The following is a 15,351-nucleotide window of genomic DNA, read 5'->3' on the forward strand; positions in this document are numbered from 1 at the left end:
CAGCACGGCGCTGATGAAGGCCAGAACAGGCCGAAATGCATTCGCCATTTGATGGAAATAAACGGTGTTGCCTCAAAAATCCCCGATGTGGCTTCTGCTCTTTTCTTTGGGAGGAGTTTTCTTGCAATTTTGACCCGCGTTTTCCAGAAGCGCGCTACAAAAGCTCCCCCTTCACAAGTTATGTTATGTTATGTTATGTTATAAACCATTTTGTAGCGCGCTCCGTTACTTGAGAGTATCCTGGCGCTGGTATGGGAGAGGCAGACAGCAAAACAAGAAGGAACCATCTCAGATTACACTCTTGTACAGATGTGTTTTCAGGTGTTTTTTAAATGCATCAACTGTTGGCATGGAACGCAGGTGAAAAGGGAGAGCATTCCAGGCCCGAGCCACGATCACAGAGATCGATTGGCCACCGAGTCTCGCTCGCTTAAAGCGGGGAAGGGCCAGTTTGAACAGAGTGGAAGATCTGAGGGTGCGTGCGGGGGCATAGCTGGTAAATCTCTTTCTCAGATACAGGGGGCCTAAGTCGTGGGTAGCACGAAACGCAAGCACCAGAGATTTAAACAAGATGCGCTGAGCAACAGGAAGCCAATGGAGCGTGCGCATCTCAGCGCGGACGCTCTTCCATCTAGGGATGTTAAATAGAAGACGGACAGCCGCATTCTGGATGATTTGAAGGCGTTTCACCAGATAGGCCGGAATGCCACTGAACAGTGCATTCGCATAATCCAGCCTTGCCAGTATGAGTGCCCGAGCAACCGTCTCCTTGGCATCCCTAGGGAGCAAGGGGAAAAATTTGCGGAGCATTCTCAGAGTGGCAAAGCAGGTGCCAGTGAGCTTTTTAATATGATCCTCGAATCTGAGGTCTTCTGTGAACCAGATGCCAAGGTTTTTGGCAGGTCTCCCCATCTCTTTAGGGCTGGGAATGTTAGGGGGCCACAGCATGTTCTTGAACGAGGGGGGGAAGGAACCATAAAAAAGCACTTCCGATTTGTCCTCATTGCATTTCAGCTGGGCCTGCGTAAGCCAGCGAAATACAGAGGACAAGCACAGATGAACTGCCGACGTATCCAGGCTGTCGTCTGGCCAGGTAAACGGTTGGCCTGGAGACTCTGGCCCTTGCTCCGGCAAAATTATTTCTTTCAAGTAATTGAAAACTCCAGGCCCGCCTGCAGCACAAGTGAATTACAGCGGTCCAGCGAGGTTATTAACCTCAGCCTGGGCGGGATGCATTGTTCTTCCTGCCCCCGTGTATTTGAAACCCGTGTCCATGGCTGAAGAGGTAAAGGTCCTTGACTCATAGAGACATGCTTATCAAATAGCACTTTCTGTGCGGAGATCATTGAGGCGTTCAGTACCCTATGTGCTGGCATTAAACACATAATATCAAGACCAGCCACCAACACTAGTAAGAATCCAAAATGGTTTAACGGCACATGCTCTCAGGCTAACAGAGAACTGCGTGTAGCATTAGCGGCTACACCCAGGGACATGACCCTACTTAGATCACTAAGAGCCTGCTATAAGAAAGTAACTACGCTACGCTCAGATGAGATACTGAAAGAACGCTGGGCTAATCTTGCTATTGCAGCTTCACTTAAGGATGTAACTGGATTTTGAAAGCAGTTAAAGCCATAAGGTTCATGGGCTTGGATATTACTCCCATAAGCTGTAATATAACGAGTGAGTCATGGGAGGCGTACTTTGCCAGAATTTATACGGCGCCTCTAATGACCTCTAATATTAACATTAGTCCACCAGTTTCAAGGTTCACTATAACAGTAACTGAAGTTGAGGATGCCGTACATCAAAGCATAGGGAATAGAGCCCCAGGTCCGGATGGGCTACCAATCGATCTTATAAAACATGAACCGGATTTCTGGGCTCGTCTTTTATGTAACGATTTTAATAATTTGACCAATACAGCTATCCCGAGCACTTGGTCGACTAGCATTATTGTGCCCATTTTTAAAAAAGGAGACAGATCCAACCCCAGCTATTATCACTCAATTTCCTTATAGACAATACTCTGAAGATCTTGGGCAGGGTTGTTTTTAACAAGATTAGTACTTGGGCTGAAGACAACCAAATTTTAAACTGCTTTCAGTTTGGTTTTAGAAGTAATGTTGGAACTGTTGAATAGTGTTTGAAATAAAACCTTATCCTGGGAAAATACACAATTGCTCAAAAGTCCCCAGTTTATTTGGGTTTTATGGACCTCACATCAGCCTTTGATTTTGTTAATAGATCATGTTTGTGGGAGGTCCTTTTAAATTATGGGTTGGACGAGGCTTTGGTTTATTTTTTGGCACACGTGCACAGGGATCTGAAGGCACGGGTGAGGATCGGCAACGATGGGGAGGTCTCTGAGGATATTGTCATTGGTAGAGGTTTTAGACAGGGTTGTGTTTTAGCCCCTCTACTTTTTATTCTTTACATAAATGAACTACACAATTCCCTCTCTAAATTGACCAATGATGTCCCCAAAATGAATGGTAAATTACTCCCCGCGCTTTTATACGCAGACAACGCGGTCCTTATGGGCCGCACGCCTAACGCACTTCGCACTTTAGTCACAGGGTTTGTGACCTTTATGGCCGACCTGGAGCTTTGCACTAATTTCAAGAAATCTTATATAATGACCTGCGGCCCGAAAAAGCACTGCATTATTTTTATATCATGGGGCAGTGAATCCTTAACGTGCACAAGCACTTTTCCCTATTTGGGCCTAGTTTTCTCGGAAACAGGATCCTGGCAAGCCCATGCGGCCCACAGTAGAAGTAAATTCTCAAAAGCGGTTACTTCTATTGTTAGCCTCCGTCAGCCAAAACAAGCAGAGGTGGTATTACCCCTAACCCAGATCTACGAATCGCAATGTCTTCCAACGGCCACTTATGCCGCGGAAGACTGGATTTATACTAATTGCAGCGGGATCCAAATAGAGGAGAATAGATTTTGCAGAAAAGTTTTTGGGGCCCAAATTTCATCGTCAACTTATAAATGCCATAAGGAATTGAATCTGTTCTATGTAGAGGATTTTATTAGGTCACGTCCAGCTATATTCTGGTTAAAAATATGGTGGAATCCTGCTGCAATTTTAACAAGAGAGATAATCTTAGATTGCCTCAAGTGCGATAAGGGTGGCAGTACACCTTGGCTTGCTGCGGTTAGAAAAAGCTTAGTCAGTGTAAAGTTGGAACATATCTTTTTATATCCACTAGCACTTGAGGGCATAAGCATAAAATCGCTTATGGGACACTGAATGATCTGTATTATAAAGAAAGATACAATACTGAGCGCCTTAACCCATCGGTCGTCAGGTATATGCCCCTTTTGGAGGTACTGGGCATTCAACACCATATGCCACACAAATATCTCAGGAAAAACATAGGGAGATGGAAAAGGATAAACGTGGGTGCAAAATCCGTTCCGATTGCGGAATTTGCGGATTTTTGGCAATTTTGCGGTCCGCGAATCCCGTGAATTTGCCAAAAATCCGAAAATTCGCAAGCTGTCAAATTTTTTTGCTTGGTTGCGCTTGAAAAATACAATATCGCGTGCGCGGCGTTGACTTACCGTGATTCTGTGTTCGCCGAGTTGTTTTTCTCCCGGTTTGCGTGTGCTGTGCCATTTTGGATCTTGCTGCGTGATCGCGCAAGAGTTTATCGACCGCGATTACGTCATCGCGGCCGGCGATCTTGCACAGCGAGAAATTGACAACGCGAGTACGTCATAAGGGCCCGCGATCGCGCATCGCTGTAGATGCGGTGCGCAGCTGACTTCCGGAGGGAGATTTTAACAGCTCGTGTTCCCGAACTTTCAAAAATTGCAATTCTGCACAAGAAATCCACTGCAGGTAGCATAAACTTTCTGAAAAAGATGATTTTGATCAGAATAACTCCTCAGATTGACATTTGGCTGCACTTTTTTGTGCAAGGAGTCCATTTTTGGTGGGGTGGGAGGATGGAAGTGCCCCAGATTCTCCAACTTCCTGAACCTGTCCAGCAGTGCTTTGTCCAGGTCCTGGTCAATTTTGATTTGGATCTGGAGCTGGAAGGATTACTTTTTGTGGCTGCTGCTGGATATTTGTATTTGAGGACTTTTTGGACTTTGGAGTTTGGATCACTTTTGGATTTGAGATTTTACAAGTAAGTTGGTGTTGTTTGTTTGGGGCATTGCAGTTGCTGCAACTAAAATTTTAAAACTTTTTCACAACTTTAAAAAAAATATATTGTGGGTAGCCACAGTATCCAGTAGGAAGCAAGGATGAGCGCACACCGCTGGCCTCTCCACTGGATCGCCCCTCAGCATTCTGGAATTAGTAGTGCGAGTAGCATAAGAAACCGGACAGTTCAAAGTGTATCACCTTGGATGGTGCAAATCAGTTCTTGAAAGTTCGGTAATCTCTAGACCCGAGACATGGCCCGGGTTTCGGGATTTATATCCCTCATCAACAGTATCCAGTAGGCCCAGGGTTAGTCATGGGTGCATGATACAACTATTTCTGTGAGGTTTTTTAACTTAAATCTCATTTATGTCATGGAAATGTAGCTCACTGTTATATGTGGAGTTTTTAGTTTTATTTTGGGTTGCCTGTAAAGCCTCACTAGCCAGTAAGCCTAGGGGTAGTGAGTGGTGCATGGACCAAGTATTTCTGTGGGGTGTCTTGAATTTAAACATCATTGAGGGCATCGATGGCATTGGATTGTGGTGATTTTTGTGTGTTTTTCGACTTTGTGGGTGCTGTTGGGGACTGACCATGTGGGTGGGGGCCATTTTGAGGCCTGGTCCAGGCAGGGTCTGGCCATGTGGTGGGGGGACAAGGGGCCATTTTGAAGCCAGGCAGTGTGCTTTGAGCCATAGGCCTGCACCCAGCCTGACCTGCTTTCAACTATTATGCCCATGGGTAGTGAGTGGTGCATGGACCAATACTTTGTGTGGGGCCTCTTGAATTTAAACACCATTGAGGGCTATGGATGTCATTGGATTGTGGTGTTTTGTGTGTGTTTTTCGACTTTGTGGGTGCTGTTGGGGACTGACCATGTGGGTGGGGGCCATTTGAGGCCTCGTCCAGGCAGGGTCTGGCCATGTGGCTAGGGGACAAGGGGCCATTTTGAAGCCAGGCAGTATGCTTTGAGCCATAGGCCTGGACCTAGCCTGCCCTGCTTTCACCCATAATGCCCAGGGGTAGTGAGTGGTGCATGGACCAATGCTTTGTGTGGGGCCTCTTGAATTTAAACATCATTGAGGGCATGGATGCCATTGGATTGTGGTGTTTTGTGTGTGTTTTTCAACTTTGTGGGTGCTGTTGGGGCTGGACCATGTGGGAGGGGGCCATTTTGAGGCCTGGTCCAGACAGGGCCTGGCCATGTGGGTGGGGGACAAGGGTCCATTTTGAAGCCAGGCAGTGTGCTTTGAGCCATAGGCCTGCACTCAGCCTGCCCCGCTTTCACACATTATGCCCAGGGGTAGTGAGTGGTGCATGGACCAATGCTTTGTGTGGGGCCTCTTGAATTTAAACATCATTGAGGGCATCAATGGCATTGGATTGTGGTGATTTTTGTGTGTTTTTCGACTTTGTGGGTGCTGTTGGGGCCTGACCATGTGGTTGGGGGCCATTTTGAGGCCTGGTCCAGGTAGGGCCTGGCATGTGTCTGGGGTACAAGGGGCCATTTTGAAGCCAGGCAGTGTGCTTTGAGCTATAGGCCTGCACCCAGCCTGCCCTGCTTTCAACTATTATGCCCATGGGTAGTGAGCGGTGCATGGACCAATGCTTTGTGTGGGGTCCCTTGAATTTAATCATCATTGAGGGCATGGATGGCATTGAATTGTGGTACATTTATTGTGTGTGTTTACTTTTTGGGGTGTTGTTGGGGCCTGGCCATGTGGATGGGGGCCATTTTGAGGCCTGGTCCAGGCAGGGCCCGACCATGTGGCTTGGGGACAAGGGGCCATTTTGAAACCAGACAGTGTGCTTTGAGCCATAGGCCTGCACCCAGCCTGCCCTGCTTTCACCCATTATGCCCAGGGGTAGTGAGTGGTGCATGGACCAATGCTTTGTGTGGGGTCCCTTGAATTTAATCATCATTGAGGGCATGGATGGCATTGAATTGTGGTACATTTATTGTGTGTGTTTACTTTTTGGGGTGTTGTTGGGGCCTGGCCATGTGGATGGGGGCCATTTTGAGGCCTGGTCCAGGCAGGGCCCGACCATGTGGCTTGGGGACAAGGGGCCATTTTGAAACCAGACAGTGTGCTTTGAGCCATAGGCCTGCACCCAGCCTGCCCTGCTTTCACCCATTATGCCCAGGGGTAGTGAGTGGTGCATGGACCAATGCTTTGTGTGGGGTCTCTTGAATGTAATCATCATTGAGGGCATGGATGGCATTGGATTGTGGTAAATTCTTTGTGTGTTTTTTTTACTTTTTGGGGTGTTGTTGGGGCCTGACCATGTGGGTGGGGGCCATTTTGAGGCCTGGTCCATGCAGGGCCTGGCCATGTGGCAGGGGTACAAGGGGCCATTTTGAAGCCAGGAAGTGTGCTTTGAGCCATAGGCCTGCACCCAACCTGCCCTGCCTTCACCAATTATGCCCAGGGGTAGTGAGTGGTGCATGGACCAATGCTTTGTGTGGGGCCTCTTGAATTTAAACATCACTGAGGGCATGGATGATGGCATTGGAATGTGGTGTTTTTTGTGTGTTGTTCGACTTTGCGGTGCTGTTGGGGCCTGACCATGTGGGTGGGGGCCATTTTGAGGCCTGGTCCAGGCAGGGTCTGGCCATGTGGCTGGGGGACAAGGGGCCATTTTGAAGCCAGGCAGTATGCTTTGAGCCATAGGCCTGCACCAAGCCTGCCTTGCTTTCTCCCATTATGCCCAGGGGTAGTGAGTGGTGCATGGACCAATGCTTTGTGTGGGACCTCTTGAATTTAAACACCATTGAGGGCTATGGATGTCATTGGATTGTGGTGTTTTTTGTGTGTTTTTCGACTTTGTGGGTCCTATTGGGGACTGACCATGTGGGTGGGGGCCATTTGAGGCCTCATCCAGGCAGGGCCCGGCCATGTGGCTGGGGGTTAAGGGGCCATTTTGAGACCAGACAGTGTGCTTTTAGCCATAGGCCTGCACCCTGCCTGCCCTGCTTTCACCCATTATGCCCAGGGGTAGTGAGTGGTGCATGGACCAATGCTTTGTGTGGGGTCTCTTGAATTTAATCATCATTGAGGGCATGGATGGCATTGGATTGTGGTACATTTTTTGTGTGTTTTTTACTTTTTGGGGTGTTGTTGGGGTCTGGCCATGTGGGTGAGGGCCATTTTGAGGCCTGGTCCAGGCAGGGCCAGGCCATGTGACTGTGGTACAAGGGGCCATTTTGAAGCCAGACAGTGTGCTTTGAGCCATAGGCCTGCACCCAACCTGCCCTGCTTTCACCCATTATGCGCAGGGGTAGTGAGTGGTGCATGGACCAATGATTTGTGTGGAGCCTCTTGAATTTAAACATCACTGAGGGCATGGATGGCATTGAATTGTGGTGATTTTTGTGTGCTTTTCGACTTTTTGGGGTGTTGTTGGGGCCTGGCCATGTGCGTGGGGGCCATTTTGAGGCCTTTACCAGGCAGGGCCTGGCCATGTGGCTGGGGGACAAGGGGCCATTTAGAAGCCAGGCAGTGTGCTTTGAGCCATAGGCCTGCACCCAGTCTGCCCTGCTTTCACCCATAATGCCCATGGGTAGTGAGTGGTGCATGGACCAATGCTTTGTGTGGGGCCTTTGAATTTAAACATCACTGAGGGCATGGATTATGGCATTGGAATGTGGTGGTTATTATGTGTTTTTCGACTTTACGGTGCTGTTGGGGCCTGACCATGTGGGTGGGGGCCATTTTGAGGCCTGGTCCAGGCAGGGCCTGGCCATATGGCTGGGGGACAAGAAGCCATTTTGAAGCCAGGCAGTATGCTTTGAGCCATAGGCCTGCACCCAGCCTGCCCTGCTTTCACCCATTATGCCCAGGGGTAGTGAGTGGTGCATGGACCAATGCATTGTGTGGGGTCTCTTGAATTTAAACATCATTGAGGGCATGGATGGCATTGGATTGTGGTGTTTTGTGTGTGTTTTTCAACTTTATGGGTGCTGTTGGGGCCTGACCATGTGGGTGGGGGCCATTTTGAGGCCTGGTCCAGAGAGGGCCTGGCCATGTGGCTGGGGGACAAGGGTCCATTTTGAAGCCAGGCAGTGTGCTTTGAGCCATAGGCCTGCACTCAGCCTGCCTCGCTTTCACCCATTATGCCCAGGGGTAGTGAGTGGTGCATGGACCAATGCTTTGTGTGGGGCCTCTTGAATTTAAACATCACTGAGGGCATGGATGATGGCATTGGAATGTGATGTTTTTTGTGTGTTGTTCGACTTTGTGGTGCTGTTGGGGCCTGACCATGTGGGTGGGGGCCATTTTGAGGCCTGGTCCATGCAGGGTCTGGCCATGTGGCTGGGGAACAAGGGGCCATTTTGAAGCCAGGCAGTATGCTTTGAGCCATAGGCCTGCACCCAGCCCGCCCTGCTTTCACCCATTATGCCCAGGGGTAGTGAGTGGTGCATGGACCAATGCTTTGTGTGGGGCCTCTTGAATTTAAACATCATTGAGGGCATGGATGGCATTGGATTGTGGTGTTTTGTCTTTGTTTTTCAACTATGTGGGTGCTTTTAGGGCTTGACCATGTGGGTGGGGGCCATTTTGAGGCCTGGTCCAGACAGGGCTTAGCCATGTGGCTGGGGGACAAGGGTCCATTTTGAAGCCAGGCAGTGTGCTTTGAGCCATAGGCCTGCACTCAGCCTGTCTCGCTTTCACCCATTATGCCCAGGGGTAGTGAGTGGTGCATGGACCAATGCTTTGTGTGGGGCCTCTTGAATTTAAACATCATTGAGGGCATGGATGGCATTGGATTGTGGTATTTTTTGTGTGTTTTTCGACTATGTGGGTGCTGTTGGGGCCTGACCATGTGGGTGGGGGGCATTTTGAGGCCTGGTCCAGGCAGGGCCTGGCCATGTGGTGGGGGACAAGGGGCCATTTTGAAGCCAGGTAGTGTGCTTTGAGCCATAGGCCTGCACCCAGCCTGCCCTGCTTTCACCCATTATGCCCAGGAGTAGAGAGTGGTGCATGGACCAATGCTTTGTGTGGGGCATCTTGAATTTAAACATCATTGTGGGCATGGATGGCATTGGATTGTGGTGATTTTTGTGTGTTTTTCGACTTTTTGGGGTGGTGTTGGGGCCTGACCATGTGGGTGGGGGTCATTTAGAGGCCTGGTACAGGCAGGGCCTGGCCATGTGGTGGGGGTCAAGGTTCCATTTTGAAGCCAAGCAGTGTGCTCAGGCTTGCACCCAATTTGCCTTGCTTTCAACCATTATGCCCAGGGGTACTCAGTGGTGCATGGGCCTAGTCTTTCTGTGGGGTGTCTTGAATTTAAACATCATTGAGGGCATGGATGGCATGGGATTGTGGTGATTTTTGAGTGTTTTTCGATTTTATGGGGTGGTGTTGGGGCCTGGCTATGTTGGTGGGGGCCATTTTGAGGCCTGGTCTAGACAGGGCCTGGGCATGTTGCTGGGGGTCAAGGAGCCATTTTGAAGCCAGGCATTGAGCTTTGTGCCATAGGCCTGCTGTACCCAGGCCAGTATGCCTTGCTTTCATCCTTTATGGCCAGGGGTGCTCAGTGGTGCATAAAACAACTCTCTCTGTGTGGTCTCTCTTCTATGAATGTAAACATCCATTTCTTATTAGAAATATATTTGCAATTTTTATTTTTGGTCTTTCCGTTTTGGCGTGTGTTGTAATAATATAAATGCCTAGTTGCAAAGTATTAATTGAAGCACGACATATGCAACATTTATTTAACTGATGTTCCTCTGGCTTTGTTTGCTTTTAGGTGCACAAAGACAAATCAGCCTCATCGTTCATCATCAGTGCCAGGAAGAAGTCCTGCTGCGGTGTTTGCAGCACAACGTCACGTGTGGCCACAGACAACTCTGCAACTCGTGCAACTGCGGCCTGCTTTTCTGACATCTGAATAAGATGGGCCCAAAAAAAGGTGGCCATAGCTCCTCTACCAAGAAAGTTGCCAGTAAGAAGGAGCAGAAGAAGCAAGTGGCGCCACTTACCAAGGAGACTGGTGTGCCGACCAGCACATTTTTTGGGGTAAAAAAACTACGCCTGCAGCAGCGGGGTCCGCCGGGGACCAAGCTGGGAGCAGCACCTCTGCTTCATTGGGCTCAGTGCCACCACGCCAAGTTAGGTCCAAGCCCATGAGTGCTGCAGAGGCAGCCACTGTAATAATTTCTCAATCACCATCGACCAGTGATGTTGGCTCATCGCAAAAAAGTAGCATCCAATCAATGCAGGATTCAACTCATCTGACAAGTGTTCAACAACCACAGCCGCAACAACAACCACAGTTGCAACTAGTACAAGCGCAAGTACAAGCCCAAGTACATGCGCAAGAGGCGCAAGGACAGGCGCAAGGACAGGCGCAAGGACCGGCGCAAGGATTGGCGCAAGGAGAGGAGCAAGGAGAGGCGGAACTAGAGGCACATGGAGCGGCACAACTGCCCACAATGCTTGTTCCTCCAGAAGTAGGGGCACATCAGGAAATAGAAATTCAAGCAGAGGTATCATCTGAGGAAGCCACTCCTCCTGATGATTCATTGTCTTCCAGATCCCCAGCAAGAGAAAGATCAAAGAGGGCTACTACAAGTTCTTCTTCAAGCCCCCTTTCTTCTGATGATCTTGATGTGGATTGGAACCGACCACCAACAACAATGCATTCTGAGTCTGAGAGTGAGGCACGCCATGAGCCGACAAAGGTAGCTAAGCCTAAAAGGAAGGTTCCCGCAAGGCTTTCAATTGTGGGTGATGACGATGAACAAGAAGTGGTGTATTCTGCTGCTTATGAACAGTCTGACGACGACCCAGTCATCACAGACGTCACTCCAGCCCCAGCAGGCATGCAGCAGACAGACATTTTTATCCTATTCCGAATTGCTGCTGACCGGGATGTGGGCGGCGTGGCACTAGTTCCACCACCAACGCAGTTAACTAGTATACCAACACCACCTACAGCTTCCATATTTTTTCATCAGAAGGGCCGGCAGGGACCTCCATCCAGCTCAACCTTAATTACTCCAAGTAGTGGTGCTGTAATAAGTGCACAACAGAGTAAATTTCAGCAATGCCCATCCTCCACTTCATCTGGCATTGAAACTGAAAGTAGCACCTCCACCGACAACAGACCTCTCCAGTCCCCAATTTGGGACTTCCTTAGTGTTAGCAAAAAGGCGTAAAACATGGTCATTTGTTCACTTTGTAACCAAGTAGTTAGTCGGGGTAAGCTTGGTACCAACTATGGCACCGGAGGCCAGGGAGGTCATCTCAAAAAACACCACACTATTGTTTGGGATGCGCACCTAAGTAAGATCCAGGGAGCCAAAAGTACAACAAATCCAAATGTATCCATTGATATTGCATCTGATGATGATGACGAGGGGCTTATCGTGCAGGGGGGGAAACGAAGAAGCAACAGACATTTTTTCTAGTACACCCAGTACCCCTGGCAGCAGCACACCCTCTACCCCTGCAACATGTATGAGGCACACTAAGAGTCTGGGAGAGACACCAATGCGAAAAAGAACATCAATGAGCCTAACTGGTTTGAAGAAGTCTGCATCATCATCATCATCACGTAAACCAGTCCAGACCACCATTAGCAGAATCTTTTGGGCGGATGCGGCATTTGAACGCAACCACCCAATGGCACGTCTGTATAACGCAAAGCTGGCTAAAATGATAGTGCTGGACCTTCTCCTTTTTTCTTTCGTGGAAGGGGTGGGTTTTCTATAATTCATGGCAACAGTCTGCCCTAAATGGAAGGTTCCTAGCCGGTCCTGTTTTGCCAGAGTTGCTGTTCCAGCACTACATCAAGATGTGCTGGAGGTTATTGGCGCAGATATTCAGAAGATTGCTGTTCACACTATCCACCTGACAACAGACATGTGGACCAGTTGCCAAGCGCTTGATTACATGTGCATCAATGCACACTGGGTCTCTTTTGCAGGGGGTAAAGACAAGTTAAATGCAGGTGTTGACACGGACACAGTTTTTCAAGCTACTCGGAAACATGCAACAGTAGCCATGTTTGCCATGGAGAAATCTCATACTGCACCTAACCTTTTGGAGGAATTTGATAGGAAGGTCTATGAATGGCTGCATTCAAGAAATCGCATGATTGGTTATGTTTCCACGGCTAATGGCAGTAATATAGTTAAGGCCATGCAGTAAGGTGACTATTTCAGAGTGCCGTGTTTGGCGCACAGTATTAACATTGTTGTGCAAGATTTCTTGAAAAAAGAAACCACGGTTAGCAAGTTACTGACCACCTGCCGAAGAATCTGCACACATTTCAGCCATTATTTTAAGGCCCAGAAGAAGCTGGGGAGCATGCAACATGAACGTAGACTGCCAGTCAAAGGACTCATCCAGGAGGTGGCAACACGTTGGAACTCAACCTTTTTCATGCTTGAGCGTCTGTCTGAGCAGTGGGGGGTAATCAATGGGTATGTCTATAAACTGGGTTCTACTATGAAAGACATGAGGCTAGAGTTGGAGGAATGGAAAGCCTGACAGACATGCTTCGTCCTTTTGAGGTCTTCACGCGTGAAGTCAGCAGGGAGGACTGTTCTTTGGACAAAGCTATCTCATTGTTGCGCATGATAGAGCACCAACTGAAGGCGGTTTCTTCAACGTTCCGAGATGATGCTGAAAAGCAAGACGCATATCAGTTGCCGGAGAGGTTATTAAGCTCACTAGTTGACAATGAAAGGCTTAAAAAAATACATACAGAACAACATTACATTTGTGCCACTATTCTGGATCCACGGTACAAAAAGGCTGTGGCCAGCAAAGCATTCATTCCTTTTGATGAAGCAGATGTTTCAAAGTACAAACATTGGCTAGCTGTGTCAGCCAGTCGGTTCAAAAAAGAGCGGCAGAAAATAGAAGGAGCCGGCAGAAGTACTACTGAATCAGCAGGCCATCCGGCGTCAAGTTCCACTTCTGAATCTGTGGCCGTCACCAGCAACCGTATCATCATCCTCACCTGCACAAGGCCCAGCCATAATATTGTTGGAAGCGGATTGGCTAATTCATCAAGGGTTTGCTCATTCCAGTGATGCAAAGGCCACAGATGGTACGCAAAGTGGAGCAACCCTGGATAACCTTGAGTGGATGGTGCAGGCCTATCTGGATGACACAACAGAGGTCTTCGTTAATCAGAACCCATTGCTTTATTGGTATAGGAAAAGGCCTCTAAGGCCACTGGTCACCAACCTGGCTCTAAATTATCTGTCTTGCCCACTCGCAAGTGTATCTTCGGAACGTGTTTTCAGTGCTGCTGGTGCCATTGTAACTTCAAAAAGGACCCGCCTCTCGCTCAAAAATGTGGAGAGGTTAACAATGATCAAGATGAATCAGCACTTCATACCACCAGATTACAAAATACGTGAATGCACGCAGGAAGAAGAGGACACCGACTTAGGTGACGGAAGTTCTTCTCTGTTACCTGACCTACTCCCGTCTCAATTCATGAACAGGTAATGAATAATGAGAAGAAGATGGCATGCAATTTACAGCAATGGCTGTCTGGCTCTGATGATAGCAATTGCTGTTTGTTTGTCTTGCACAAAATGAATCATATGTCTTCTGTTAATATTGAATCTTTTACACACTAAATGTAACTCAAGTGTACTCTATTTTTTTTTACCTTGTTTAATTCAAATTGTACTTCAACTGCAGGGGTCACTACGTTGCATTTTCCAATATGCAAAATGTCCTTGGACACTGTTTGCCAATATTCCATGATGATTGATTAAATAATATATCTTTTTTCTTTACAGTCATTAACTGGGATGGATGGATCATCAGCATCGATTTACGGAAGAACTATGGCCAATTTGTGAGTGGCAAACAGGTAGACCAGTCTACAACAACTACATCAGGTTGCTTCACTCAGTGGTGCCTGACTTGACCATCTGCATGGCCCTGCCGCAAGCATGGCCCAAAAATCCGTTCCGCTCTCAAAATTTGCTGTTTTTCGGCGGCAAATTCACAATCCGCGAACCTCGCGGAATTGCCGAAAATTCGCAAATTCTGGAGCGTAACGGATTTTTGGCCCATGCTTGATGCACCACTGAGTGAAGCAACCTGATGTAGCATACCTAGGCTCTTTGAAACAGACAGACAAAGCATATCTAGGGTTTAGGGTTCAGTGAGGTTTACTAGGATTTTTGGGTTTGATTAATTTGGTAGTGTTCCCGGAGCCTAGGGCTCAGGGACCAATGCAGGCTCATTCATAACAATGTTGGCAAGGTTTTAGGGGGGTTTGGGGTTTTGTGCTCCAGAATTGGCCGAATTTGGGCCTTTTTTTGTGTTTTTCTGGCGCGTGTGTTTGGGTGAACTAGTCGTACACCTTCCAGTGGATCGATTTTGTTCTGCCTTGCTGAGGAATCACTGAAACAAGTGTCCTGGTAGTTTTGAAGAGGATCGAAGTAGTGAAAGTGCTGAAATCAGCAATTTTTTGTCAAGGCGCGATTTGCCATGTTTTGGGGATAGCAGTATTGCTTGTTTTTGGGGGTGGGTTGAGGGGTCTGGGAGCATTGCTGGGAAGGTCTAATTTTGATTGCAAGTGGTTTGAAGAAAATCCATGGTGGAAAAGGGGGGTTTGGGCCTAGTTGCAGAGTGCGTTTTGGCACGATTGAAACTTAGGCCTAGCAGTATTGCATGTTTTTGGGGGACTGCTTGGGGGGGTTCTAGATCTTTGGTGGTGGGTTAAGGGGTCTGGGAGCACTGCTGGGAAGGTCTAGTTTTGATTGCAAGTGGTTTGAAGAAAATCCATGGTGTAAAAGGAGTGTTTGGGCCTAGTTGCAGAGAGCATGTTGGCACGATCCGCAAAAATCGCCCATAGTTACTAATTACTATCCTTGAAAAGGAGACTCAGAGTACGCACTTTCGAAATGATGATTATATGTAATACTGTCACCTCTGAAACTGAAAGTGTTATTTTTGCACTACACAGCGTACCTTATATTTTTTTCTCCGTGGTGTTTTAATATCACTTCATGTTTTTCCATCAACAATTACAGGCCGGCTTTTACCCTGTGCCATGGAACAAACGATTAAATCAGGCTTACCATTAGCAATCCGCAATTCCGCATCAGGCAGGCAGTGGACAGTGTGTCTGGTCACCAAGATTGATCGAAGGAGCGTCAGATGGCATGGAGGAATGGCTGGATGCATGCAACTTCACAAATT

The sequence above is a fragment of the Lissotriton vulgaris genome, chromosome 7 (genome assembly GCF_964263255.1).
Source record: "Lissotriton vulgaris chromosome 7, aLisVul1.2, whole genome shotgun sequence".
NCBI classification, from domain to species: Eukaryota; Metazoa; Chordata; class Amphibia; order Caudata; family Salamandridae; genus Lissotriton; species Lissotriton vulgaris.